The sequence below is a fragment of the Agelaius tricolor genome, unplaced genomic scaffold (genome assembly GCF_023055355.1).
Source record: "Agelaius tricolor isolate 1412-34295 unplaced genomic scaffold, bAgeTri1.0.p SCAF_15, whole genome shotgun sequence".
Classification (NCBI taxonomy): domain Eukaryota; kingdom Metazoa; phylum Chordata; class Aves; order Passeriformes; family Icteridae; genus Agelaius; species Agelaius tricolor.
In genome coordinates this window covers 6,599,332-6,625,620 of record NW_027269275.1, presented here as the reverse complement: position 1 = coordinate 6,625,620, position 26,289 = coordinate 6,599,332, and the positions used below count along the sequence as shown (strand labels likewise).

Below are 26,289 nucleotides of genomic sequence, written 5' to 3'. Positions count from 1 at the left end.
AGGGAACGAAGTAAGTGAAACTTTCCGTAAACAGTCATTGGAGGAACTTTCTCAGTTCACTTAGGAATAATAATTCTCGTGTGTGAGAGAGAGAGGGAGGCAGCAGATATTCGTGCACACAGACATGTGCATTGCTCTTCCACAGTCACAAGTCTCACTGCCAAAACGCTCAGGAAGTTGTGGAATAATTTGGTTATTAACTATGTACATTTTTTTAAGGAAGGAAAAAAAATCTATTGAGCTTTCCATCAGACGATTTACAGAGGGAAGTGCAGACGCCTTCATGTGCGTCGGCTTCTTTGGGGGTCACAGTCTATTCCAGAGAGCCAGAACGCGTAATTTTATGAAGTGTAGCGTTTCCAAACACAGCGCATCAAATCGATGGCTCTACAGACTCCATCCACGTAGACTCAGCACACGAGGCTCAGCCCTAAGCTCGCTCTTCCCGGCAGTTTTAAAACAAGGCACCAATTATTTATAAGTCACATAATTAGATAACCATCACTCCTGAACTTTCCACCAGCTAAGAATGTTTTATCTTTCCCAACCGGGCACTGCTTACTGCCCTTCTTTGGTATATATTTTCACGGCTCATACCATTCCTCTCCACCAAAACTCCACCAATTGCCCGAGACACCTCTTTCGTCCCCCGGCCCGCGTGGAGACAGCGGCCGAGCCGATAAAGGACCACTGGAATTAACTGCTGATTATGGGAACGGCCAGGGAGGATCAGTGAGGAAGTTTAGTAAACTTGGAACAGCTGCCTCTTAGAAGCCGGCGTGTTTTAGCCCAGCTTTAACCTTGTTCTCTCCCGAGCAGCGTGTTGATGTTTCGCCACTTGCTCACTGCAAACAAGGCAGGGAGCGGCGTGCGCCGAGGTGCCCGTGTGGCTGCTCTCCCTGGCTGTTCGCACCGGCTCGCTGCTCTCCGGGGGTCAGTCCCGGCCACCGAACGGCCCCGGCCTCTCTCCTCTCTCCCCAGCTCCGGCCCAGCTCTACCCGCGCCTCCCTTTGGAGCGGGGCAGAGGAGCCGCCGGGGACCTGCAGCTCCTCTCCAGCCGAGGGTCCCCGGAGCGGCGGGAAGGGCCGGGCAGCAGCGAGCCGGGGCCTCTGGAGCCGCCGGGGCAGGGCAGCGCTGCCCGCGGCCCGGGAGCGGCTGTCGGGGGCGGCGGCCAGGGGGGGCGAGCCCCGGCGGGGCTGGGGGGGTCTCACCGGGCCCGGGCAGCCCCACGGAGGACGCGGCGGCCCTTGGCCGGTACCGGCGGCACCGCTGCCCTCTGTGCCCGGGCACTGCCTTCCCTCCTGCCCCGCGCCCATCGAAATGCGGGAAGTACTTCGGTTTCTCCCGGCGAAGAACAAAGAAGCAGCAGCTTTCATGAAGGCTGGACCAGATGAATACGGATCTGACAAGTTTGTTTAAAAAGCCCACTGTCCACGCCCGAAAACGATACTGCGCTTCTGTAAAATACAAAGTGTTGTCAATAACCATTATAGCAGCGATAATGATCTGTGAAGAGAACAAAGACATTTTGTAATATCTACATTACTTTATTAGAGCAAAATTATTTTAAAATGCCTGTGAATTCCCAAACCTCCTGAATACAAATGAATAAAAGTTTTTCTTCGGGCTAAAATCTTTGCTTGAATGTAAATTGTTTGGGTAAGTGAATTTGCACAGCAGCAAAGTTTGTTTGTCTTAGTCCAGTAGCTTTGCTTTAACGAACCAGATGTTTTGTCTGTAAATTGTCCAGAGGACTTTCACAGTTCTGACATGTAATAAGCCCCAGAAAATCAGAACTGGAATAGCTGCGTCCCTGCGATTAGGACCACGCATTTCGGGAAGAGCACGGGGAAAATAGGAAAGTGTAAGCACGCTCAGTGTCCTCATATTTGGAACCCTCATTCTAAACTGTAAGTAATCTTGTCCGAATCGATTCGCTTCTGTCTGGAGTTGACAGCAATTCTCTACCCAACCCCAGATATCAGAAATACATCCCCCCAAGAAAATCCCCAGGCACAGCGGGGAGCGGTGGGGGCGGTAGGTTTCGGCCGGGGGAGCCGCTCTGAGGTACCGAGCGGGCCGGCCCGGTCCCGGTCCCGCCCGGAGCGGCCCCCGCAGCCGGCGGTGCCCGGCGGGCGGTGCCGGTGCCCGGCCCCGCGCTGGGCGCTCCCTCCGTGCCCCGCTCCTCTCCCGCGGCGGTCGGAGCGCACCGCCCGCCCCCGCCGGGGCCAACAAGTTCCCGGTTCCACCCGGGCACCGAGAGCGGCGGCCCGGCCGCGGCTCTGCGGGGCGATGCCGCCGCCGCTGCTGCTGCCGCCCGGAGAGCCGGGCCCTCCGCTTCCCTCTCGGACCGAGAAGGGCTGAGGCCACCGAGCTGTCCCGGCCCCCGCTCGCCCCTGCCGGGTCTCCCCCGGGCTGAGCCCCGCTCGGCCCGGGCAGCGGCCGCCCCGGCGCTCTCCGCGCTCCCAGGGGCTGCGCCCTTTGGAGATGATGCTGATTTAAAATAAGAGCTATCGGCGCGATTCAGTCCCGCTCAGCCATCACTTTTTCCCCTCCCTCGAAAGGACACGGGGTCCCTGAAGAAACAACCGGCCGCTGCTTTGAAAGAAATAAGCGATACCATTTCAGAGCTACTGTAGCGTAATGCATTCACTGGGGCAGTAGGAAAACCTTTTAAGAAAAATAGTTACAGATCCTGGAACTCCACTACATGTGACAACAAAGGCTGTTGTCTCAGTAGAAGGTCCTTGGCTAATTTTACCTACACAAAGTTTTACTGGCTGCAGGCTTTGGGAACGCCTTTGTGGAGCCTGGCACCGATCCTCAGGGCTGGCTAATTTGAAAAGCATTTGGAGGATCCCGGAGAAGTGGAAGGGATTCCCCGCTTATTTCTCGCATCACCTGAAAGTTCTCATCGCACAGAGTACGCGGGTGCTCCTCAGCTGACCGTCTGCGGCTCAACGCAATGAAGATTTTGTTGTGCTCAGATACTCTTTAAAAAAAAAAAAAAAAAAAAAGAAAAGAAAAAAAATACTAGAAGGGGGAAGTGGATAAAACTTCGAGCAAAATCCTTCTTTGTTTTTTTTTTTTTTTCTTTTTTTCACAGAAACTTTCTTCCCTGGCGGGTTTTTTAGTGTTGGCACACAGCGCTCGCACACAGAAGTTTATCCGTACGGAGCTTCCCATCTGCCAGCAGCTCACCTTGACCCGGCGGCGGGAAGGGAAGCGCTGCAGCCGCCCCCAAGGTGCGGGCGGAGCTCGGTACGGCCGGGGGGACGCGCACCGGGCCGGGCACAGCCAGCGCGGCCGCAGCCCCGGGCCGCCTCCTCCTCCTCTTCCTCCCCCTCCGCCGAGCTCTGACCCCGTGCGGGCCGCCAGGACACACGGACAGCCCCAGCGGGGCCGTAAATCCCGGAGCCCCGCGTCCCGCGCTGAATTGCCCCGCACGGACGGCGCGGGGATGCGGGCAGCGTGGGGGACCCGGCATCCCCCACTCGCAGCCGAGAAAAACTCCCGGACGTGACTGCGGGCTGCTGTGCGGGCACAGGCCCCGAGCGCCCCGCCGCTGTCCCGCAGCCCGGGGCGCCGCCGGACACTTGTCCCCTCCCGGTGGCCCTTGTCCCCTCCCGGTGGCCCTTGTCCCCTCCCGGTGGCCCTTGGCGAGCAGCAGCCGCGGGGCCGGAGCCGCAGCGCCTCGCTCCCCAGCCGGGCAGCGGGCTCTGCACCGCCCGGGTCAGGTGAAACGTGGAAACTAAGAAAATCTGACACCACCATTGATTCCCGCTCTTTGTTCTCCTCTGTACACAATGGAGAGAAAGGAATGTGACTTTAAAATTGCAATTAACCAGCTTTCTGTCACTGGGTATTTATTCCTATCAAATCTTTCTTTTTCGAAAAAGCGCTTCTAATTGTAAAAGAAAACAGACGATTTAAAAATACCTTGTATCCTTCTGTAATCAGAGTTGCTTAAATTATGACTGGATGTGCCTGAACAGTCATCTCATTTTCCCACAGATTTTGGTCGGGTCCAGAAAGAATGGCATTTTTTTTTTAATGTTTTAAAAGTATTAACTTCCTTTCAAACATTCTTTAACCTTTAATGTTTTGTAACTTGATGAAAAGGTCACTTTGTTCGGAGTGGATGCATCTGCTCCATAATTGTTCTAATATCAGGCAGAGCTCCATCCTAACACTACATTCTTTTATGAGGATTTTTTTTTCCCTTAATATACTATTGTTAAGGTTACCATGAGTAATTGTTCTAAAGGCAAAGAGCTCCAGACCAAAGGATGCTCACACTTTATTTAATTTCACCAGCTTCAGATGTTTAGAGCTGTATTCAGCAGATGACATTAGCTGAGCTCTGAGAAGAATAACCTGAACCATTTCACCTCTTCCCACTTGTGGGAGCCTGAGGGAGAACAGGAACAGAATAAATATCTGGATTTATAGACTGAGCTGCATGACAAAATAGTACAAAATACTGATTAATGTTACTTTGGACCAGCAGCAAGTTTGATCCAAGCATCTCAAAGTATTTTCCAAAGGGCTGTGACAGCAAGCTGAGACATGGGTGGGGGTGGACCTAAGAGCAGAGTGGAGACCCAGAGACCACTGGAGATCAGCACCTCAAGACTCAGCCTCCAAAAGTGATAGGGTGGTAAAAACACTGCTCATCTACATTTTAGACTCTTTGCTGGGAAGGAAACAGAAGCTTTTCAGCATGTGTAAATCAATATTATCATTAGGAGCAATCATATTTTGAATCTGTAGATTCACCCAGTTTTGGTATAGAGAACCTCTGCTTATTCCTGTGTAAAAGATTCAAAGATGAACATGTTCATTGCCACCCAGAGGCTGAGAATGCCCACCTGAGAGGCAGCTTGTGGCCCCAGCTCTGTGGCCAACCCTCACTCCTCACTCTCAGCACTGTACCTGCTTTGCAAGAGCAGTGGTGATACCTGGCTGCATAGCAGAGATTGGAGCCAGAACCTTAAATTGATGCAATTAATCCCTCTAAAATACAGCAAGATTTTCTAATTCTTACAAAATTCAAACACCCAGAGAATATGTTTAATTAAAACTTGGCTATACTTTTTTTAAAAAAGATTTTCTTAAAAACCAAAGAAATGGGCTAATTATATTGCTTAGTATTCTAATATGCACTTTTTTTTTTTTTTAATAACACACTTTTCTAGCCAGGCCAGTCCCTTGAGGACCAGTTCCTCATTTATAAGGAGGTCCCCAATGGGAGTTAAAAAGAGGCTATTTTATAAGAAGAAAATATATTCTGAAAGAGGAGCCATACAAAGATAACCCTGCATCCCATATATCAGTATGGAATATGTATTCCAATGATGCAAATCTTCCCTTACAATAATTTGCTCGTTAGTGTTAGCAAAAGCCCAGATACTGATGTCTCTGTATTTGTTCTTCTATTTTTCATCACACTAATGCTTTTAACTAAAATTATTTCTTAAAATTTGCTTTATTTAATGAATTTAAAGGTCAATCCTCTTCCTTTCCATATGCAAATCCTATTAATAGTAGAGGTTTGATATTAATGGGAGTTAATAGAGTAGATACCCCCTTCACACAAGAAACCCCACAAGAGAACAAATTAACATCAAGATAATTTCAGTAAATTTGTTGCTTCTTTCTCCCCTTTGAGTAACCAAATATCAGGGCAACAGTACCTTGGGAACAGGAGTGACAGCCAGAGGAGGGATGAGATGTGAGAGGGCACACAGGGCCTCCCCAGCCTCCAAAGGCAGGGATGCAGGGAGGGACACAGCCCCCAGCAGCTGGAGCCCACCATCACCATCACCATCACCATCACCACCATCATCATCATCATCACCATCACCACCACCACCACCATCATCACCATCACCACCTCAGCAGCCTCTCCCACCCACAGGAGCCAGGCAGGACACAAGGTACCAACACCAAGAAACCCTTCCCCATCCTCCTAAAGAGGGAACAGGCAACTTCTGCTCCCCTCAGAGCCCAACAGCCTCCACCTGTGAGACCACAGCAGCTACTCAGGGAAAAACAGGCACTGCTGGAGCTGATAAGGGAGTAAATTAAGTTACTGCCTCTGCCACCCTGTTTGGTCAGTTTGGGAGTTTAACTGTCTGGTCACTGGTTTTCTATCTATAGTTACTGTTCCAGGACTCAGTGAGGTTTAATAGTATTTTTTTTAACTACAGCTGTTGTTGTTAAAACAACAGCACTGATGTGCCTGAGGAGGTGGAGTTGGGGAAAGAGGAATAAACTCATTGCTTTCATCTGCAGTCCCTGTAGAAAAATGCTCCCAGTGCTGATGAGTGAGGAACAGCCCTGTCTAGCCTAACTTTTGCCATAAAACTATCTGCACTGTTTCTCAAGCAGATGAATCCAGACACCAAACAGCAAAGCATCAGTAGCCCACAGCAGCTTCTTCCTTGATAAGAAATAAAGAATACCTGGTGCAGCCCCTGGCCTGGCCAGCCCAAGCATGGCTCCTGCAGATCAGCCTCTTTTTAATTACAGCAGGCTGAAGCAATGTGATTGAAAGATGTGGAGAAAGGGATGAATCATGGAATACAGAGTGGTGTTAATGTCCCTCTTACCAAAGGGCATTAACCCACTCCCTCCAAACACCAGGGAACTTTGCAAGGAAGCCCATCCTCAGTCCAGCCTCCTTCCTAGCTGTCACTCCTGAGCTGGAAAAGTTCCCTTTACTTTTTCTTAGTCTGCACCTAGTGACACTAGTGTACTATACAATATCCCCTCCCAAAACTCATAAGACCTCAGTTGTTTTAGGGAAAACATTTTTGTTTCCTTAAATTGAATTTATTTTCCCACTGCTTACCCCAAAGGGATTATTTTTTTTTCTTAACCCCTGAACCTGGAAGCTGTTTTTATCCTTTGAAAAAGGTTGTGTGTAAGAACTACAAACAGTCCCTGGGAGCTGTGGACAGACTCCTGCAATGCTCTTGGTCCATCCAACCTCTGATGGGGTGAGCTGGGGCCCTAAACCAACAGAGCTGCTGCTTCCATGGCTGGAGAGGTTGAACAAATAACTTTTGCTCTTCTTGGCCCTTGGGATGTTGGAAAGTCCCTGTGAAAGAGAGACTGTGGGCAGTGACAGCCCTTGTGACACACACACAGCCTCCATCTCTCAGAGATAGAGTTTCTGGCTCTTTGCAGACTAAAGCAGAAAGTGTCACACCAGGGCTTACGTTAAGGTCACCTTTGCTTTCAGGGCCTTGATGTGGCCCCAGATTTGCCAAGGGAAGGGCTGGAGGGTAGGAAGCACACTGAGATAAAAGGCATCACATTTCTGAGGAAGCCAGGTCCCTGTTCACAGACCTGAGGTTGGATTTTAGCTGAGACACACTCACAGCTCCCCTTGGCTCCCTGGCAAATAGGAGAGCACAGAAGTGGGTCTGTGTTTGAAGTGTATGACAAAATAAAACTTACACTGCTTATGTTTTGGGGAGATGAATACTGATTGCTACAAACATTCTGTTTCCAGCCAAACAGCAAAATCCTGTAATTGTCCAGGTAAGTCACAGGCTGGAAGGGTTTGCATTTTTACAAAACATTAGGTATAAATTACTTCCACAAATGGAAGCCTGGACTCAACAGAGCAACACAGTTGTCTGTTATAGCAAATCTGGCATTCCCAGCTTCAAATCTGCTACAGGCATTCTGGATTTTAATTAATATATTGTTTCATATGTATGAGTATTTCATGGTGGTTTTTTTTTTGTTTTGTTTGTTTTCACACACTGCATTTTTTAGCCTAAACAAAGTGTGTTCTCTGCATTGTTCTAAAAGCAATTGAATAAATATCAGCCAGTCTATAGATCTGGCCTCCTTTCCAGTGAGCAGCACAGCAGTCATGCTTCACAGGAAAGGGATAACATCCTCCAGTGCAGCTGATAAGAGCAACAATTTACAAAGGCAGAGATCCGTTCTGCAGTGAAAGCTTTATTACCATGACTCGATGTTACATCTCCAACACATAAGGGTTAATCATTGCAGCAGTTTGCAGCTGCTTTGTGCTCCCAGGGGAGCCATAGCAATAGACTCCTGCCTGTAAGACAAGGTCAGCCCCCTCTCCTGGGGTCAGCAGGCCACAGATAACACAACTCCCAAACTTCTGCTCTGGGCAGACACAGGTGCCAAACCCATTCTGTGGTCTGTTGTAGAGCATTTCTTGTGGTTTTGGTTCTCCTCAACAAAAACACCTTCCCGGCTCAGTGGTACATAATTGGAGGGTGGGTCCTCAGAGCTACCCATCAGTGAGGGCTTTCTGTGGCAGCCCTGGGTTCAGGAGTTTGCTGGGTACATGCAACATTTCATGGGAGACAGAAAACAGCAGTCAGAGCTGAGTTTTAGGGCCAAATCCTGCATAATTCCTTCAGTCTCACAGTATGAAATGCTCACACGAGTGAAGTGGGCAGAATCGGGCTGTAACGTTCTATTAATATTTATCTTCTACTGCTACAAGACACAACAATAATCAAATAAGAAAAAGTTTAATCCTCAAATGCAGCTTTAATCTTCAAATTGGTTAGCTTATCAGAGGGGTAATATTTATTTTCAAAGACAGGCTGCTCGGAATGATCAGCTGAAATAGAAACCTATAAGTGAAAGGATGTAAGTTTATTGGGCAGTGTTGTCTATATTTATAGTTTCTGCTCAACCCATATTTCTGTTTTTATATGCATGTGTCAAAAATTAATATATGGCAAACTTCACCAACAGTTTTAAGAGATCCTAAAATATAATAAAATCAATAAATGATGTTCTGGCATAAATGTTTCTGTAGCTGAGGGTGGTCAGGTTCAAAGGGCAGCATCTGACCATTTCTCTTTCCCACCCTGCTGCAGAGTAAGACCCTCCCCTCAACTTCAAATCACTGGGGAGAGGGTAATTTAAGCTATACTTGATGTACCCTATACATCACTGTCTTCAGGACCAGGTTTAAAATTAAACTCTGATGTACAAAGTTAAACAAAAATGAGATAAAAATTGGCAGGGGTTGAAGAGGGTCAAAGTAGTCAAAACACAAGGTAGACTATTGCTTCTTTTGATTTATGTTATTCTGTGCACTAAAAAAATAAAATTATAGCTCTTGTGGAGACTTTTTTCATTGAGAATAACACATTTCTAATTTGTTTTCTATAGACTTACAAGCATTTGCTCTAAGAGTTGGAAGCATTTATTTATTTATTTATTCATTTATTTATTTTGGCAGGGGCAGAGTATCCTCAACTGTTGGCAGAATATTCAAATTAGCATTAGATGGAGCCTTTGCCACTCACCAGCAAGTGAAGGAGAAGAGTATTTCACCTTCCATTAGTGGTTATCTTACAATGCACACATCTTGTATTTATCTAGAGTTTGGATTTCAGGCACCTATTCTAAGCTACAGTTAGGTCTGGTAGCAGAAAGAAAGAGTTCAGTGACTGTTTCCTTTTGCATGTTTTACATGCACATAATGCAGTTACCTTCTAGAATTTCAGTACAGGAAAGATGCCAAACAGCAGAGTCTTTTGAAACCAATTCAACAAAATCCTTGCAGGAAGTAAATTTTTTATGATGTAGTCAACTTTTCCACATATTGCCATTTACATGGTTAGTGCGTGGACTGAAGGCAAAATCATTTGGAATTGTAATCTTTATTTTCTATAATATGATAATGAAATCAACAAGTATCCACTAGAATCAAATTAATTTCTCTCTGTTACTCCAGTGGGAGGAATAAAAGGGTTCTACTGGCTAAACTGCCAGGCTAATGAGAAAATCAAAATAAAATCAGGTCCTTGGATTGCTGGCAAATAAAAAATGCTTATTTTAAACATGATGGTGAACACATACAGATCTTGAAATCTTTTAAAATCTGATCAAGCAAGCTTTTTTGCAAGGTTTTTAATTTTCATCCATGAAAGTCCTATTGAATTCATATGGATTACAGCTGGCTGAAGTGTGGGTATGTTCTTTGGCTGTACAAGGGCATGACAAAAGCCTCAAAACTCTGAAAATGTCTGAACTTGTTTACAAATCTAACAGGAGAAAAACTTACACTATCCAGACAACTAAAAAAATATTTTCCTAGCACTGTTTGTCAGTGATACTGACAATGATGATTCTTTTTTGTTAATCTAGTGAAGATCTGATGTAATACTCAGATTTTAGTCTTTCTCCCAGAATTCCAAGTGATACAAAATGAACTTTGTATGTGTGATGGTACAGGATTGACCTGCATATATGCCATTAGTATACATAATTTGGCAAGCATTTATGTACTAATTGAATAAATGCAATCCTTCACAAACACCTGGCTGGAAAGCTGAAATGCAGCAGCACACAAACTGCAGGTTGTTTAAACAGATACAGGCAGCTAAGCAAAGATCAAATGTGAGAATGAGTCTACTATTTGTGATCTATTGTGCTGAGCCCTCTGGATCTAACAGCTGGGCAATATTTTTTGTACCACTAATTAAATCCTTCTCAAAGATCTAGTTTTTTTTGTTTTTGTTTTTGTTTTTTTTTTTTTTTTTTTGTTTGTTTTTTGTTTTTTTTTTTTTTTTAAAAAAAAAAAACAAAAAAACAAAAAAATCATCAAACCTTTTGGGGTCACCTAGAAGACCACTCATGCATTCTGTAGCTCCAGCAGATCACATGTAGCAAAGAGCAAAGCTGAGAGCTTGTTGGTTAGAAAATTATAATCCAAAATTTTCCTACATCAACTACATTTTGGGAATCAGGAGAAGGATGAATTAAGATGATCACAAAGGTCACAAGGAATTACTGCAGTATTCACAAAATCTGTAAATGCTGTGAAAGGTGTAGGGTCTTATAACCAAGGCTCAGAATGAACACAGGAGCCATTCTGAGGCTGGGAGCTGCTCAGAAATTAGGTAAAAAGCAAAAAGATATGAGAACTCCAAGAAGCAAGAGTGCCAGCTGTTAGAAATACCTGTAGCCCATTAAAAGCATGTGACTGAAAGGTCTTCCTGATGTATCCATGCAGCAGTCAGGCTCCTGTTCCCTAGCAGAGGGCCATGGCACAGAAAATGAACTGATTGATTCCTCATTGCACTGGGCACCTGCCTGGGCAAACTGATCAGTTTATGGATGTGACACTGAGTGTGCCACTGCCCTGCCAAGGGTGCCTGCTCTGATTCAGAGCTCACCAAACTCACATTTCCCCTGGCTGGGTTCTGGATCAGGCCTTTTCCATCCACCTCTCTGGATCCATCCCAGTGCAGCTGGCAGATACAGCTTTCCACAGTGCCATAGTCCATCCTTTTTTAGTGCATTGCATTCTTCTGGAGCAAAATCTACCCACTGACATGTACAGATTCTCTGTCCTGCTTATTAATGACATTTCTGCACTCCCTGTGTTTACCAAGGAAAGCAATCATGCCTTAACTTCCCTCTGTGTGTGCTCAGATTTGCATTCTTTTGCTCAGGCACTTGCAGAGGTACCGTGCTCCGAGCAATGATGAAGAACCGAGTCTATAATTTAATAACCCTCCTCTGACTAATTAGCATTCACTCCATGAACAAAGGCTTTTCAGAGGTCTAGTCAAAGGCCTAAGCACCATTTAAGTCTAGCTTATTCCTCAAGGCACCTCTGAACTGAATTGGGCCCCGTTTTATTAAATTACAATAGAAAGACTGCCATGTCAAGTGCACTGCTGCTGGGAGCCCCAACCTCACAGGACCTCACAGGGATAAGTAATCATCACTTATGCTAATAGCACATTTGACTTGGTGGGATGACACATGAGGATGGACTACTTACTTGACTAAGATTAGTAAGAACAGGCATGTTACCCAGAACAAATGACTTCTAAATACCCAGCTGCAGTCAAGTGCTGACTCCCATCAGTGAGCGTTGTGAGGGTGAAGGAAGGGCAGGATATGATCTCTGGAAACCTCGTTGGATGCTGTTATTGAATTGGTGACAGTTTTGCAGATTTCTAACCCATAATAAACCTCAGCTTTGCCTCCTCAGTGACACGCTTCTCTCCACTGCTTTCCTGCTCTGCCTTCCTTTTCTTTTGCCATACTCCAACAAGCCTTTAAAATTATTTTTTTTAAAAAACTATTTCTTCTTTAGTGTTTGAAAATTAATTTTGCAGGTCTGAAAGGTATCTAAGTAACAGCCACAAGCCACAAACTCTGCTATTTACCTGAGCAGATTACTTGGTAGCCTCTCTCCACTGCCCTGCCAAGGTTCCTCCCCTCTGCTCTGCTGGGATCAGCACAGTCTCTATGCTCATTTAGTCTTTGGCTTCTCCCTTCAAAGCTGACAATAGGGGCATCATACAAGGTACACCATTCCAGTGATTTTGTCTGATAAAATGCCCAGCTCTTAGGCCTCTGTTTAACACAATTTTGTTCCATACAGGTCACAGAAACAATCAGATTTTGGCCCATATGATCTATAATGCCTTTGAACCAGCACTCCAGGAAGGGAAAAATCCTCATGTCTAACCTGACTCTGTTTCACTTAATTGTTTTTGATTTTGTCATGGTCCAGGGTTTTTTTTCCCCTATTTTGTTTCCACTAATTAAAAAAGTATTTTGTTGCTGTCTCTGCTTTTCCTATTCTGACCAGAATTTTTTAAATTCTTCTTTTTTTAAATCACTGCCTCAAGAAGCTTATTCTGAGAGTAATGTAGTAGTGACCACTGATGACTGGCTTCCAGGGATTTTATGAAGCCAAGGTTAATTTGTTCCTGAGAGCTGGAAAAACCATGAATGGCAAAACATATTTCTGTTACATGCATAATAACTTGTATAAATATTATATCCAACACCAAAATCCCAAACATACAACCTGCTTACCAAGGGACCCTTAAATCTAGTTTTGTTTCACTATAATGTAGAGTTCTGTATAAAAGCCACAAAGACCATAAGTATTATATCATTAGTAGTATTCTTAAGTGGGTATTTTCCTGTTTCTTGGGGGCTCAGCTGTAATGATTGTTCCATGTGTGTGTATGTGCCTGGGTGTTTTGCCAATCACATCAGCGAAACAAAAATGCCCTAATTTCTACAACTTTGCTTTCATTGCACTGCAAAGCACTAAAAGCAGAAACAGTTTCCTGAAGAACTCCTCCATAGCAGGCCCTTGAACAAGATGACTGTTTCTAATAAGCAACAGCTGTCGTTGTGGTTTTACTAGTCAAATGATTCATGTCTCTTGCTCAGAAATGATAAGTGGAACAAATGTTTACTTAGATATGTAACAGAGGAACAATTGAAAAATAGTAGACTGTCAAATAGAAATATTTTCCTGTTATCTGATCCTTGACAATTAGTCTGAACTGGTATTTAGTCAGAAGGCAGTGGCACAGTGGGGATGGTGAGGAGTTCAGCTCAGGAGCTGAGCACCCCAAGCAGAGCCCAGCAGATCTGAGGGGAGCACAAGCACCTCTGCACACACTGCTACACCCACAGCCCCCTTTCCTGGCAGGCTCCCCTCCTATATTTATTCATATCTCTGAAAGGGAGATGGTGAACTTACCATTTCCTCTCCTTTCTGCTGTCTCCAGGGAACACCCAAGGGCTGCTCTGCTGCTTTGGTCATGAGTGAATGTCCTGGGCTGGCCACAGCTTTCCTGGGATCTTGCAGGGTCTTCTGGCAGCAGCAGAGGGAAAGTATTCTAATGCAGGAGATTCCAGGCTCAGTTCAAGGACAAAAAGATTGCATTGCCCTTCACATGTTGGGAAGGAGAGTCTAAGAGAGCCTTGATGTATCTCTGCTGAGCCTGCTGCAGTCAGAGAGATTTGACACCCCTGTGGCATTGCAGGGCTCAAGGTAAATTTTTTTTTTTTAAATGCTAGAGTGAAAGCACTGGCAAACACACTCTTATGAGCCTAAGAAGGCAGCATCAAAAAGTGGTGTCAGCTGCCTTTGAAGGGAGACCTGGGAGATGAAGAGGGATGGAGAAGGCCAAGGGAGCTTTGGAATGCTGAATGTGCAAATGAAACCAGTGTACATCTATAACTTACTTGAACTTATATGGATGCTTGCCAGTACATTAGGGTTTAAATCCACCTCTATTTTAGATAGTTTCTGGACTTTGCTGCTTTTCCAGGACTCTCCACTATCACTGTATGACACTGCTCTGCCTTGTACAGGAAGATTGTCAGAGCTTCACCTTCCCATCTGTAAAAGGGGGGCAATATTTCCTTTCTCCCAGCCTTTTTTCAGCTTACAAGGCTCCTATGACCAGAATTCTTTTATTGCTTGTTTCTATATTGTCTTGTACAACAAGACTCTGATCTCAGCTGAAGCCTGTAAGTATCACAGAAATATAAATAGATAATAATAAAGAGATGATTTTGACACAAGAATGGAATTTTATATTCTGGAGAGTGAAATAAAATATGTACTAAAGTCTACTAAAGTGTAACCATGAGATCAAATGATAAAATTCTTCTGGCAACAAAGAGTTGACACAAATTTGTGAGATTAAACAGAACCAACTCAACGGAGGCTTGTTCTGGTGGTTTATTCATATCAAGCATATGAAAAAAGTAAGTGAGATGATCAAATTACCCTCACAGCATGGATTTTGACATGGATGTAGACTAACTGAGTCACTGGAGGACTGAGCAGGTGCATGGTTCTAATTATACCCTCAGTCTTGTGAGGAAGGAGCAAACTTCCCAGTTGCTTCCCTGGTGGAGATAAGGTGTTATCAGCCATCAGCAAACGAGAGGGGAGAACAAGGACAAGGCACCTGATGGGAGAAAGAGGAGGAAAGGAGGAGGAGAAGGGAGCAGATTCCTAATGCTACTCATCTTTTAAAAATGTACACACACACGGACTCTGAGCCATTTGGATGCCACTTCTCATACTCATTTCTGGTGTCTCTGGGTAACCCTTCCTTATGGTGAGCCACACAAAATTAATTTTTAACATTTTCTCTTTTATGGGCTTGGAGTGAGAGATCTGGCTAAATATAATGATTTATTTGTTTATTAATTAATCAACAGGCTTGCTAGGAGTTACAATCCAAACTGTCCCCACACACAGGTTTTTATCACCATACACTGTGCCCCTAGGGAAATACACATCTTTTGTTCAGGAGTATAAATGGACATTTCTATAAATTGCAACTACTTGGGTAGATGTAATATGCAATATTATTCATCTTTGTATTCCAGGTGAATCCAGACTAGACTACCAGCCTCTAGGGGAGTCTGCTTCATATAATTATCAGTATTCAAAGAATGATTGTAGATGTTGTAGCTTAACAGCAGGTGAATGGTCCTTATCTGAATATTAAATAAAGTGCAACTGGATTTCTGGGTTATCTCTGGCTAAATGTTTGTAAAGTCATTAGTGAAAGCATGCAGCTATAATCCTCACCACTCTTCTCACAAAGGATTTCCACTTTTATTTTTAATTCCTTTACAGGGTGAATTGTTCATCTCCCCTTCCTATACACACAGTCTTGTCCCTTGGTTGGACTACCAGAAACATCAGGGAAGCTGCCTTGTAAGTAGTACCTAGACATTTAATTTTTTTTTATTCCTTAACAACAAAAGAAACCAAGAGAAGAGTGACAAAGAGAAAGATTTATTATTTCCTCTAAGGACTATCAGAGCTCTGGGTGTTGGGAAAAAGCTCTGTAGTAAACTGCTCCTTTGTCCTCCCAAGTGCTGGGAACTTTAGCTCTATATTCAGTTTCCTTATTGCATGATCTAAGAGAAGCTTTATGTATTTATTTAGTAAAACCCTTTCCTTATTGTTCTAAAATGGAGGATTTAATATACTTCAAAACTGTTTTAGTAGCTTGACAGTGGTTGTTATGTGAATATAGTAGATAGTAGTTATGAGAAAATTAATAGAACAAAGAAAAAGAACAAACCCACCCCCTGCTGAGCAGAAGGGAGAGACCAGACTCAGCACAGGAAAATTACTGGAGATGAAGGAAGAGGAATCACCATGGGACCATACAACACAAGGGTTTGGAGCCACAACTCCTGTTTCAGTCCCTAGATGTGAAGAGCACAGTGGTGCTACATTTTGCAGAGCAATTTTCAAGACAGATATTCTACATCAATTAGCTGGGCCAGGACAGCACCCACATCCTTTTCCAGGCACCACAAAAGCTTTGCACCCACCTCAGCCTGGGCCATCAGTGGCAAAGCTTCTTCTCACAATAACTGCAAATATTTTGTTTTAATTGAATATAGAAATAATAGATCATTAAATATGATGTAGCTGAATATTAAAAACCAAACACAACCTCTCCAAAATGGAGCCACCACTACAGCAAGCTATATACTATTTATTTGTACATGGACTGCCATTTATTTTGAGCTGTAACACATGCTGAGTTTTTGGCCCTGGCATAGCCAACCCTCTTGAGTTTCCAAGCATTAAACCCCTCACTGCTGCTGTTTCAGGCTTCTGCAGGCTCAGGCAGATGTGTCTACACCCATCTGCAAGGCTTTCTGTTCATCCTGGCAGAAATGCAGGCTAGAAACATTTTTTTTTTTTTTAAGGGAGGAAGGAAGAACACTGAGCCTGATTTTGTGCTTAGCTCCGAATTGTCCAACAGCCACCCAGCCTCAGGGACTGCAGAATGCAGGGGACTCTGCTTCTCCATGCCAAAGCCCTGTTTCCTTCCACAGCAAGAAATGGCAAGAGCTTTTTCTAGCAGTCAGCACTTCTGTGTATTTTTTACTTAACACTGAGTGAAAATGTAAAGCTAATGAACTTTGGAAGTGAGCTGATTCCCACTCTTCCATCAAGAGATGGGTGTCCTGAAGCTCTCTAGCTTTTCTAGGTTTGCTTCTTGGGACATCTGCAGTGGATGTTGCTGAGGACTCATTCTGTACCTACCCTACCTCTGCCAGCAATTGAGGAAACAGAGCCTGGATGTGTGAAGTGTTTCCAGTCCCACATTCCTAACTACATTCATATGGAGTGAACTGCACAACAACTGAAGTATCAGCTCTGGTACTCCTGTTTTCATAGGGTTAGAAAGAAAAAAAAAAAAAAAAAGAAACCAAGTTTTTTTGGTTGTGCTTTTAGTGGAGATGATCTTTTAAAGGGAAGGGCTCTGCAAATTCAGGCAGGACCTTTAGGTACCACTTCAGGGCTCCCTCCTCTAGGACCAGAAATACTTTATTTGACTGGAACAAACTACAGAAGTTAACAACTGTTTTCTATTTGGCATTTTTATAAGTATTAAAAAAACCAAAGCTCCCAACTAATGTGCCCATCTCACCTCTCCCCCTTCACAAAGAAATTTAAAAGGTTCAGCCAAAACTCTTCTACATAGTTCAAAACCCAAATTTTCATTCTTACTCAAGTGTGAGTCACCTGCAGTCACTGGGATTAGTTCTGAACTAACCTTAAAACCACCCAGTTTATAATGACACTTTTTAGCAGTACCTGAAGTCATGTTATTGGCATTTGCTATTATTTTTATAATGTCGTGAAGCACTTAAACATCTACTTATTTAAAAGTAACCCTTTAAGAAGCCATTTGCACCTAGAAGTCAATGGCCAAATCCAAATTCCATGTGAACCTGGTGGAAATTCTGACACTTCTTTCAATGGTGAAATCTTAATTTGGTCAAATTTACAGTAAAGAGGAAGATGATTTGCTTAGGGAGTGATGAGGGCTGGCTTTGTCCCTGTCATCAACCACATGCTGGCTGATTTAAGAGTGAAATTTGGATCTGCTCACAGAGGCAATCAATCATTGGACTGGATGCCCTTGCTCAGCCAGGCTAAGCAGAGGTTGTGATGTGATGGGAGAGCAAAAAAATACAGAGTTTTAGAGAACCTGAGCATCTCTCATGTTTCTGTACCATGTCCTGAGAAAACTTAAAGCAGTCAGCTTACCCAGGATATGGCTCTTCTGTAGCTGATTGACTGAGGCTGGACCTTGTGGTCTTTTGTCATAACTTCCACCACTTTCAGGGCCAATATTTGCATGCAGGAGAGCTGCACAGAACAGCCAGAATACATGCTGGCTATCATCTCAGGGTGGCAGAGATGCTTCCCATCACAGATACAGACTCCACCATTGCCTCAGCAGGTGCTGCCAGCTCTCCTGAGCAGATCTGTGCTTTGGCAGAGTTTTTAAATATGCACAGACTAGAACACCCCCAGCAACGCAGGCCTGCTTTCAAGCACCGTGGTAAACACTGCAGTACATATTTTGCAATTGCACAATATTTACATTAGGAATGTGGTTGTTTCCAAGCCTACAGCACACAATCATCTGTCAGAGTCTGATGGGAGCAGCTGGTGAAGGTGGAACCTGGGCCCTGGGCTCCCCTTGAGCTGAGGTGCCCATGGGCAGGGCTCTGGCTGGCTTGGAGGCTGGGATAGGGATGCAGGGAGGGTGGAATGACACATTCTGGGCTCATACCCACGAGCCAGCCCCACAGAGCCACAGTCAGGCCCTACAAACTGCAGCAACTTCCACAGGACAGGGGATGAGCTCTGACCCCAGCCCTGGTGCTCCCTGCACTGGCACCCAGAGCCCTCAGCCTTCCAGGAGAGGCAGGGGGGGGCCAGAGCAGGTAAATCACTGCTAGCCATAGACACATTCCTTTACAGGAGAGGGTGTGAGTTATGCAAATATCTACTCTATAAATCTCATATGTGGCTTTGAAGAAAAACAAAAACGCCACTTAAAAATTTGTTCCAAATTTGGCCACAGTATAGTTTTGTTAGTTCAAAGAAATGAAGCTAACTTTATTGTTATTTGTGTTTGGATCAAAGAAAACTATGAAAATAAACATTAGACAGAATGATAATCAACACTGGAAAAGAAATGTTTACTAAAGATTTTCTTCTGTGTTCTCTTACCAGCATTAATAATATTTTCTTTTTCTAAAGTTTTCTTGCTTCCTTCAAAGAGATTGATTTCAGCAGAAAGAACAAACATATGCAAATAAACTGAATGATGTTATACCCCCTGCCCCTATCCCCCCAAACTGCATCAGATAATTCCATATTGTTAGTCTGCATTACATTTTTATCAGTTTTTTGTCTTAATCAGATATGAAGCTCTTGCAGTACATCTCTAGAACTGGGCTGTGACCCTGATGTGACTCTACAGCACAGAAGCAGCCCTAACCCTGCTGTAATCTAATAGTTCAAATTTAACGGATTTGTTTTTTCAGGGGAAATAATGGCTTCCTGTCACAAAACAGAGACACAGATTACATATCTGATAAATGGCTTTGGCATGATTTTTTCATGTAACACACAATTAACAGTGCCTCTCATAAGACTCATGCTCTAAGGAATTGGTGAAAGCATGAATAAGTTCATTGCTGTGCCTTTTCTTAGAAAAAACCACCCAACATTTCTGCTGGTGCTTTAAAACAAACATTACTTTGTTTAGAAAGAGATCACCTGTACTTTCCAGCATTAATTTAGCCTCAAAACACTATACTGAAATTATTGCCACTGAGTGCCGATGCATTTTTTTTTCATGAGGCATATAATTATAACTGATAACCCAAAATGGAAATGGGATAATTTTGATTTTATAAGCTACCACCCATACAGATACTGAAAATTTCCACATTATAGCTCTAATCGTTTTTTGTCATGCCATAATCCCCTAAACATTATCAACTAATTAATAGCTGAACAATACATAAGGAGATCTGCAGTTCTATGGGTAGAATTGGATATTTTGAAGGAGTTCTGCAGTTTGGTTTTGAAGGCACAGCTCAGAACTGCTTGTGCTGCCTTCATTGGTTATCTTATCTTATCTTCAGGCCACCCAACCTCCAGCCTCACCCTGTGAGCTGCTAACTCCCAGCACTTACAATGAGGTAATCATCACCTTGTAGTGGAGTGGTGTGAATGCTGGTCAGATGGCCTGTATTTTATTAACAGAAATAGGGTCACAAGTCAAATACATGCTTGGGGTCACTGAGCAAATACAAAAGAAGATTAGAGGAACAAAAAAATGTGACTGGAGGGGTAAAAATCCCACTGGGGGTTAATCGAGCAGAAATGTATCAAAGAATGTAAACTACCCTTTCTTTTGTTATTCATCATATGGGACACAGCTCCTGTGTCCTGCTGGTTCCAGGCAGACAGGGCATCATCTCCAGAGTGCTGTCCTTTAATGAGCTCTTTGGTCACAGGCACTGCCAATAACACCTCTGCTATTACTACTGCTACCACTCTTTAAACAATAACAAAAATAAGAATTAAAACCACTTAGCATAAATATAGAGATCAAAAGATGTGCTTGACCTAATATTGCACTATCCAATGACTGCCCACAAAACTAAGAGTAAAACAGCATTCAGTGTCACTGCTCTGGGAATCTCTTCTGCCTCCAACATGAAAAGACTGGACCTAGAATTGTCTCCACCAATATACTGATTTAGCTCCAGCTTGCAATGTAAATGAATTAATAAAAGTATTTCTGAAGAGATGGTATTGCATTGGCACAGTTTTCGTTTTTCTAAGAAAGACTGTCTTTTTGAGTGATGTAATAACAGAAAAGGAGCCAGCAGCCTGATCAGCACAGTAAGTACAGGACTTGGTAGGGCCCAAAAGGCAGCAGTCAAAAAAAATCATAGGGTACTTACCAAGCAGCAGCTGATTTTCTCTTCTGATACATGTTCATCGCTCTTTCTGTGACAAGAAGCAGAAATTCTGTCTTATTTGAACTACACACATTTGTCTAATTCTTTAAAATCCCAGCAGTAGAAAGATTCCCTTTTCATCAATTTCCATTTATTATGCTTGTAGCTACATATTGTAATATGAATTCTTTTATCCATGTATACTGCACATCTATAGATTTTATGTTTTCACACATCACATGAAAAGCATATTTCAAAGCTATTGCATTATCATGTGCCAGAAGAATATTGCTGTGGGAATGCAGACACATTACCAAAAGTACAGTATAAAACAAGGAAGTGAGAGTCAGGAAGGAAGGAATCCTCAGTGCTATGACTGTGTGCCTCTGACTTACCATGCAATGTTCATCAAGTCTCTTAATCTTATTTTGGCATACTTTATATGTAAAAGAAGCAATATGTCCTTCTGCAAGGCTGAAATAAATGTTAACTGGTTCAATCGTGCCCTTTGAGACAAAATTGGAATTTCTGTCATCAACACCAAGATGAGCCAAATCAGGCTCAGAGACTGTACATCTTTATGTGCCAAAGAATAACACCACACAGATGAAAATTTCATGGCCGGACACAAACTGTGGCAGATGACTGAAGGATTAATGTGAAATAAAATGCAGTCAATTTAAGTTTTCCTTGAACTGAAATCGAAGCATTCCTTCATTACCTCCCTAGTTATCTATATAGATGCTTTCCCATACCGTTTATTTTCACTCATTATATCCCTCCTTCTGGAATATATGCATTTCATCCTGCATCTTTTAGCAAAGTCTGCATTTAACTTATATATTGTCCTTTAAGTTTAAAACTAATTTTCTGCTTAAGTGCTTTGCAGGATTGAACCTTTTTGGGGCCACATGCAGGTTTTTCCTCCTCCTGGGATGATGAGAGCTGTGGCAGTGTGTGCACACTGTGTCAGACCTGAGCTCAGCTGCCAAGTGTGGACACCCACAGAAGGATTTTCTTTACAGAACTATCTTAAAAACGGAAATGTCTGTCTCCTCCAGCTATGCTGGCAGACAGTGTTTACCCAAAGATCCAGATACACAAGACCTTGTTATCAACTGCAGCTTTTACACAACTTTCAAGTAAGTTAGTGGGTTGGAAATCACACATTTTAGAAATATTTTCTGAAGGATGTGATCATATTTGCTGCCCTTGAAAGTGTTTAATGTTGCATGTTCATTACATATTTTTGTGTTCCTTAATTTAAAAGGTTTAAAAAAAATACAAATTGCCACAGAGTGGATTTAGAGATGCTTAGAAAGTAACAAAGATATTTGATACACAAAAAAGAAAAACCCACATATAGCTACACTGACATGCAATTAATAGATTTCTAAAAAGCCACTAGCAAAGAGTCTTTCCAAGGTTTACATTTCAGTGGTTTGAGTACTTTCTTTGGAATACTGTCCACTAAAACACAACATTCTGAAGTCTTTCTGCTAACTTGATGTAGAAGCACTATTGAGAAGAGTTAGCTTTTTAATAACATGGTCAAAATATTTTAAGAAATATCACTTCACAAGCTATAACTAATCAATTTGCACCTGTATTATGTGGAGGAGACACACTACCCTCTTTGGAGAGCAGAGCTGAGATGTTCTGAGGTTTGCATAATGCCAGCAAGCTGTGTTACTGCTTAAAGGCTTGTGAATAAGAACTTTACTGCAGTCACAACATATACATTGGGCTCTTCTAGTAAATTGATCACTCAAATAAAAAGAAAGGAATGTTTTTGATCTGCAATGAAGATGAGCAAAAAGTAAGCCTGCTCATCTTAACTCTGCATTAGGGGAAAAAATGAACTTTGATCTATCATATTGCAAAGCTGCTTGTATTTCAATGGCAATTTATCAATTTTTAATAGTCAAAGCTCCCAAGTAGTAAAAGCTTCTTAGACTTCCTAATCTAATAGCCATTATTTAAACTTTTTATTCTGTATGATTTACTGTTTGGAAGCAAGAAAGCAACATCATTTCTAAAGGATTCTTTCTTTTATATGATCTGATAGAGTCCAACACTACTAAATTTGTGTAGAACAAGTGCAAAATCCCACCTGAATATATCTGATCTTTACTTAGCAAATCTAACAGATAGCAGAGTGCATCAGCAACAGGCCTGAGCTCAGGGGGATGCAGCAGCAGCAGCAGCAGCCCCAGGTTCCCCTCCTGGGTTGGTGCCACCCCTGCCCAGCCCAGCTGGGGTGCTGGGGAGCTCTGGATGTGCCCCAGGGCTGCAGTTTGTCTGTGTGGGGATGGAACAGCTCCTCTGCTTCCTCCCCCAGCCCCAGAAGGGTGGGAGAGTCTCTCCCAGGGTGTGGGTCCAGCTCCACAGCAAGTCCCAGTTTTCCTGGGAAAGGTGTGCCCTATATCCACAGTGAAGAGTGAGGACACGCGGCGCCCAAGTGAATCTAAAATAAGCTTAAGACTGTCTTGTTTTAAAAAGGTTACCTTGGCAAGTCCAAAGCACAAAGAGAAGCATTTAAGACTGCAGATTTAAACTTGCATGTTGTTACTGCTAGACATGAAAGCCTAAGGTCAGAATTCAGAATTCAACCACTCTGACTCAAAAATGCATCAATGTATTTGCTAAATGGAAACCCCACTTGCATCACATCTTATCATAATGTCACAAAATGCAGAAAATTACAAATTAGTTTTAAGGCAAAATACATGACAGCAAAATAAAAGTACACAAAAACTACATTAAATATCAGTCTTCATTTGTCCCTACCGCTTCAACTTACCTCTCAGCTCCAAACTCCTGGCTGCAGTGCACAGCTTGAGATAGTCTAAGATCCATTTTAGAGTGGACTGAAATATAAATGACAGTTCACACTACACATGAACATAGACAACTGTATAAAATATTTAAATAAAGACAGAAAAGAACAGAGGAAACCAACAGAGCCTTTGGCAGACCCAGCCTTTGGGAATTTAGCAGCTTGAGATTCATTGCAAATTTCATCTTTAATGTTATTTTTAGTTCAATATTTTGTAGCACTCAGAAGTAAATCTTTGTGTGCTGTCTCTCCTCCTGCTTGTGCTGCTTCCTTTTCTGATCTTGTCTTTTAAAGAAACCTAATATATTTTCAATACAATTGATTTGTGACATGTTTTGTGATATTTGTTAAAGTTCTCCTGTTTTTTCATACAATTCAGTGAAAACCATTACGCTGTTGTTTCTTTTAAAGTGCTGAACAATGCTTGTCATAACTGAACAAAATGAGACCCCCCAACAGTCTTTGTTCCATCACACCTTGTGTTGCACTAAATTCTCTGACATTAATTTTGATTCTTGGGTTAGAGTCAAACTCTTTTTTTTAACCTCCCACCGCTGTTGCAAACACTGCCATACCCAGTGCATTTCCAGAGCAGTTTTGATTTTATCCTGGTGTCAGTCCTTTGTCTCTCTCCCCAGCAATGTGACTGGAATGGTACACAAAGCACAGGGCTGGGGGGCTGCACAGAGGATGCTGGACAACTCCAGCAGCAAGGAAATGCAAAGTGCTACGTTCACACCCTGGTCCACCCCGCTGTAGGTTGCTGTCTGACCATGCTGCCTTGTACAAAGCCTACTCCTATTTGCTTAATGGACTTTCCAAGCCTTTCTGCCTCTTGCTGTTGCAGAGATCTCAGTGAACATATTCTCCCACTACTATGTTTATGATTTAATAGCTGTGCCACAGAGAATGGCCTTAAAATGGGCTGTTCCACATCTCACAGAACTGAAACCAGCACTGTGATGTGACACACATGGAAACCATACAGGACATATAAAATAAGACTAAGGCTACTTATCTGTGCAGTATGAACATTGTAAAAATACTTTTGCTTTACTTAATTTTAATTTCATCAGGTTGCAGTTGGGAATTTTTCCTTTTTTTCACGGAAGGATTCACAAGAGGAGAAGAAGGAACTTGCTTGATCACAAGGTTTTAAAATTGAAAGAGGTTTTTTTTATTTCAAAAACCTGATTTCTAACATAAAGAGACATAATTTAACAGTTCCTACAAATGCAGGGACTAGAAACCTCTATTAAATGACCAGGCATCAGTCTTAAAACAAACAAAAGAAGTATTTTATCCTCACAGTGCGTAATGAAATTACAGAAATCATGGCCACAGGATGGTGTGGAGGTCAAAAGTGTAAATGGACCATAAAAGGGATTACATGAAATCATGCAAATGAAATCCATCACTAGCTACTAAACATGATGATCAAGATCCAGCCTCCAAATCAAAATGTCTCTGACACTGATCCTCAGAGGGCAGGAGCACACAGGGGAAGAAGGATTGCTCTGTATGAGAGATATATCAGAGTTCATACACTTTTTCCCCAGACATTTGCTCTTCTCACTCTCAGAGGGAAAGCACTGGATATTTTTTCTGACTCAGGGTGGCAGCTACTGCGTGTGTTCTAAAGTCTTCAAAAATCCGAACTCATTTTATTTGACACTGTATGTTTTAGAAATGTTTCCATTTGAAATTCAAGATAATTAGGGGGAAAAGCCTGTAAAGAGTCAAACAGAGGGCAAAAAGAAACAAAAGCATCCAGAAAAGATGGAGTTCAGAACATTTTTTATGAAAGTTATATTTTGCCGTAGATCTGTGCGTCAGGGTCTCATTTTGCACTACAGAAAAATATTTTCCATCCAATGATTGCAAGAAAGGAAGCTCCCAATACAGAAACCTATGCAGTGCCCACCCTCCAAAGGGGCTGAGAGGCTGAAGCAACCTGACAGAACCATTCTGCAAATCTGAAATGGGTCCCTGTGGCCTCTGCAGTGCTGAAATCACCGCTCACCTTTGCTTTCACTGCACTGAATAATTTGGGCCTCTCCCTTTCTGTGTGAGTCAGGTTGTGAAAACTGAGCCTCCTCTGGCCTCTAGGATTCATAAACACCTGCCCCATTAGCCCACTTTCACTATTTGTCTAATGACAACCACAAGTAATGACCTGACTCAAGGCATGTCAATATTCTGCCAAAAACTACCATTCTGCCCTCTTAGCCACCTCCTCCCACCCACCCATAGGTTATGGAACTGTGGGATGGTTGCCAAAGAAATGCAATAAAAAGTAGGAAATGACACATACAAATAAAATTCACTTACCTAAAAGCCCTGTTCATCAGATCTCTTTGTGCTGCCTCCTCCCCCACCTTCCACTCCTCTACTTCCAGCACTTGTTTCTCCTCTCTCTTCATTTCCTCTTCCTTTGCTGGCTTTTTTCTTCACATGTTCTACATTCTGTACTTTTTTTTTCCTTCTCTTTTTATGCCCTTTTTTTTTTTTTTGGCTGAAACAGAATAAATGAATGCTTTAATAATTTTGCCTTGCTTTAGAGCCAGTAAAGCATTATGGTGTCATTTTACCATTTTCACTTCCTCTTCCCAGTTTTTCTGCCACCACTTTTGTTGTTTTGTGCCTTTTTGCTGGCCTTCCTCCATACCCATCAGTCCCTGCTTGCAATTACTCCTTCCTCAGTGACTTCATGTTATATCCTAGTGCAGTCTGAAATGATCCAGATTTCCAGGTGGATTTTTGGCCATCTGAGGTTTTGATGGTGGAGGGAGGTCATCCTAAACATGTGAGGCAACACTGGGCACTTCTGGTGGAAGTTT

General features: G+C 43.0%; 1 long non-coding RNA gene across 1 annotated transcript; it reads right to left on the bottom strand.

The window, feature by feature from the left end:
• Nucleotides 1-1,537: 1,537 nt before the first annotated feature.
• LOC139596225 (uncharacterized) lies at nucleotides 1,538-25,956 on the bottom strand. Its single transcript, XR_011681278.1, has 4 exons — nucleotides 25,781-25,956; nucleotides 23,414-23,480; nucleotides 20,614-20,659; nucleotides 1,538-2,992 (listed from the first exon to the last, which is right to left on the bottom strand). It is a non-coding gene; the product is annotated as an uncharacterized lncRNA (long non-coding RNA).
• Nucleotides 25,957-26,289: the final 333 nt, after the last annotated feature.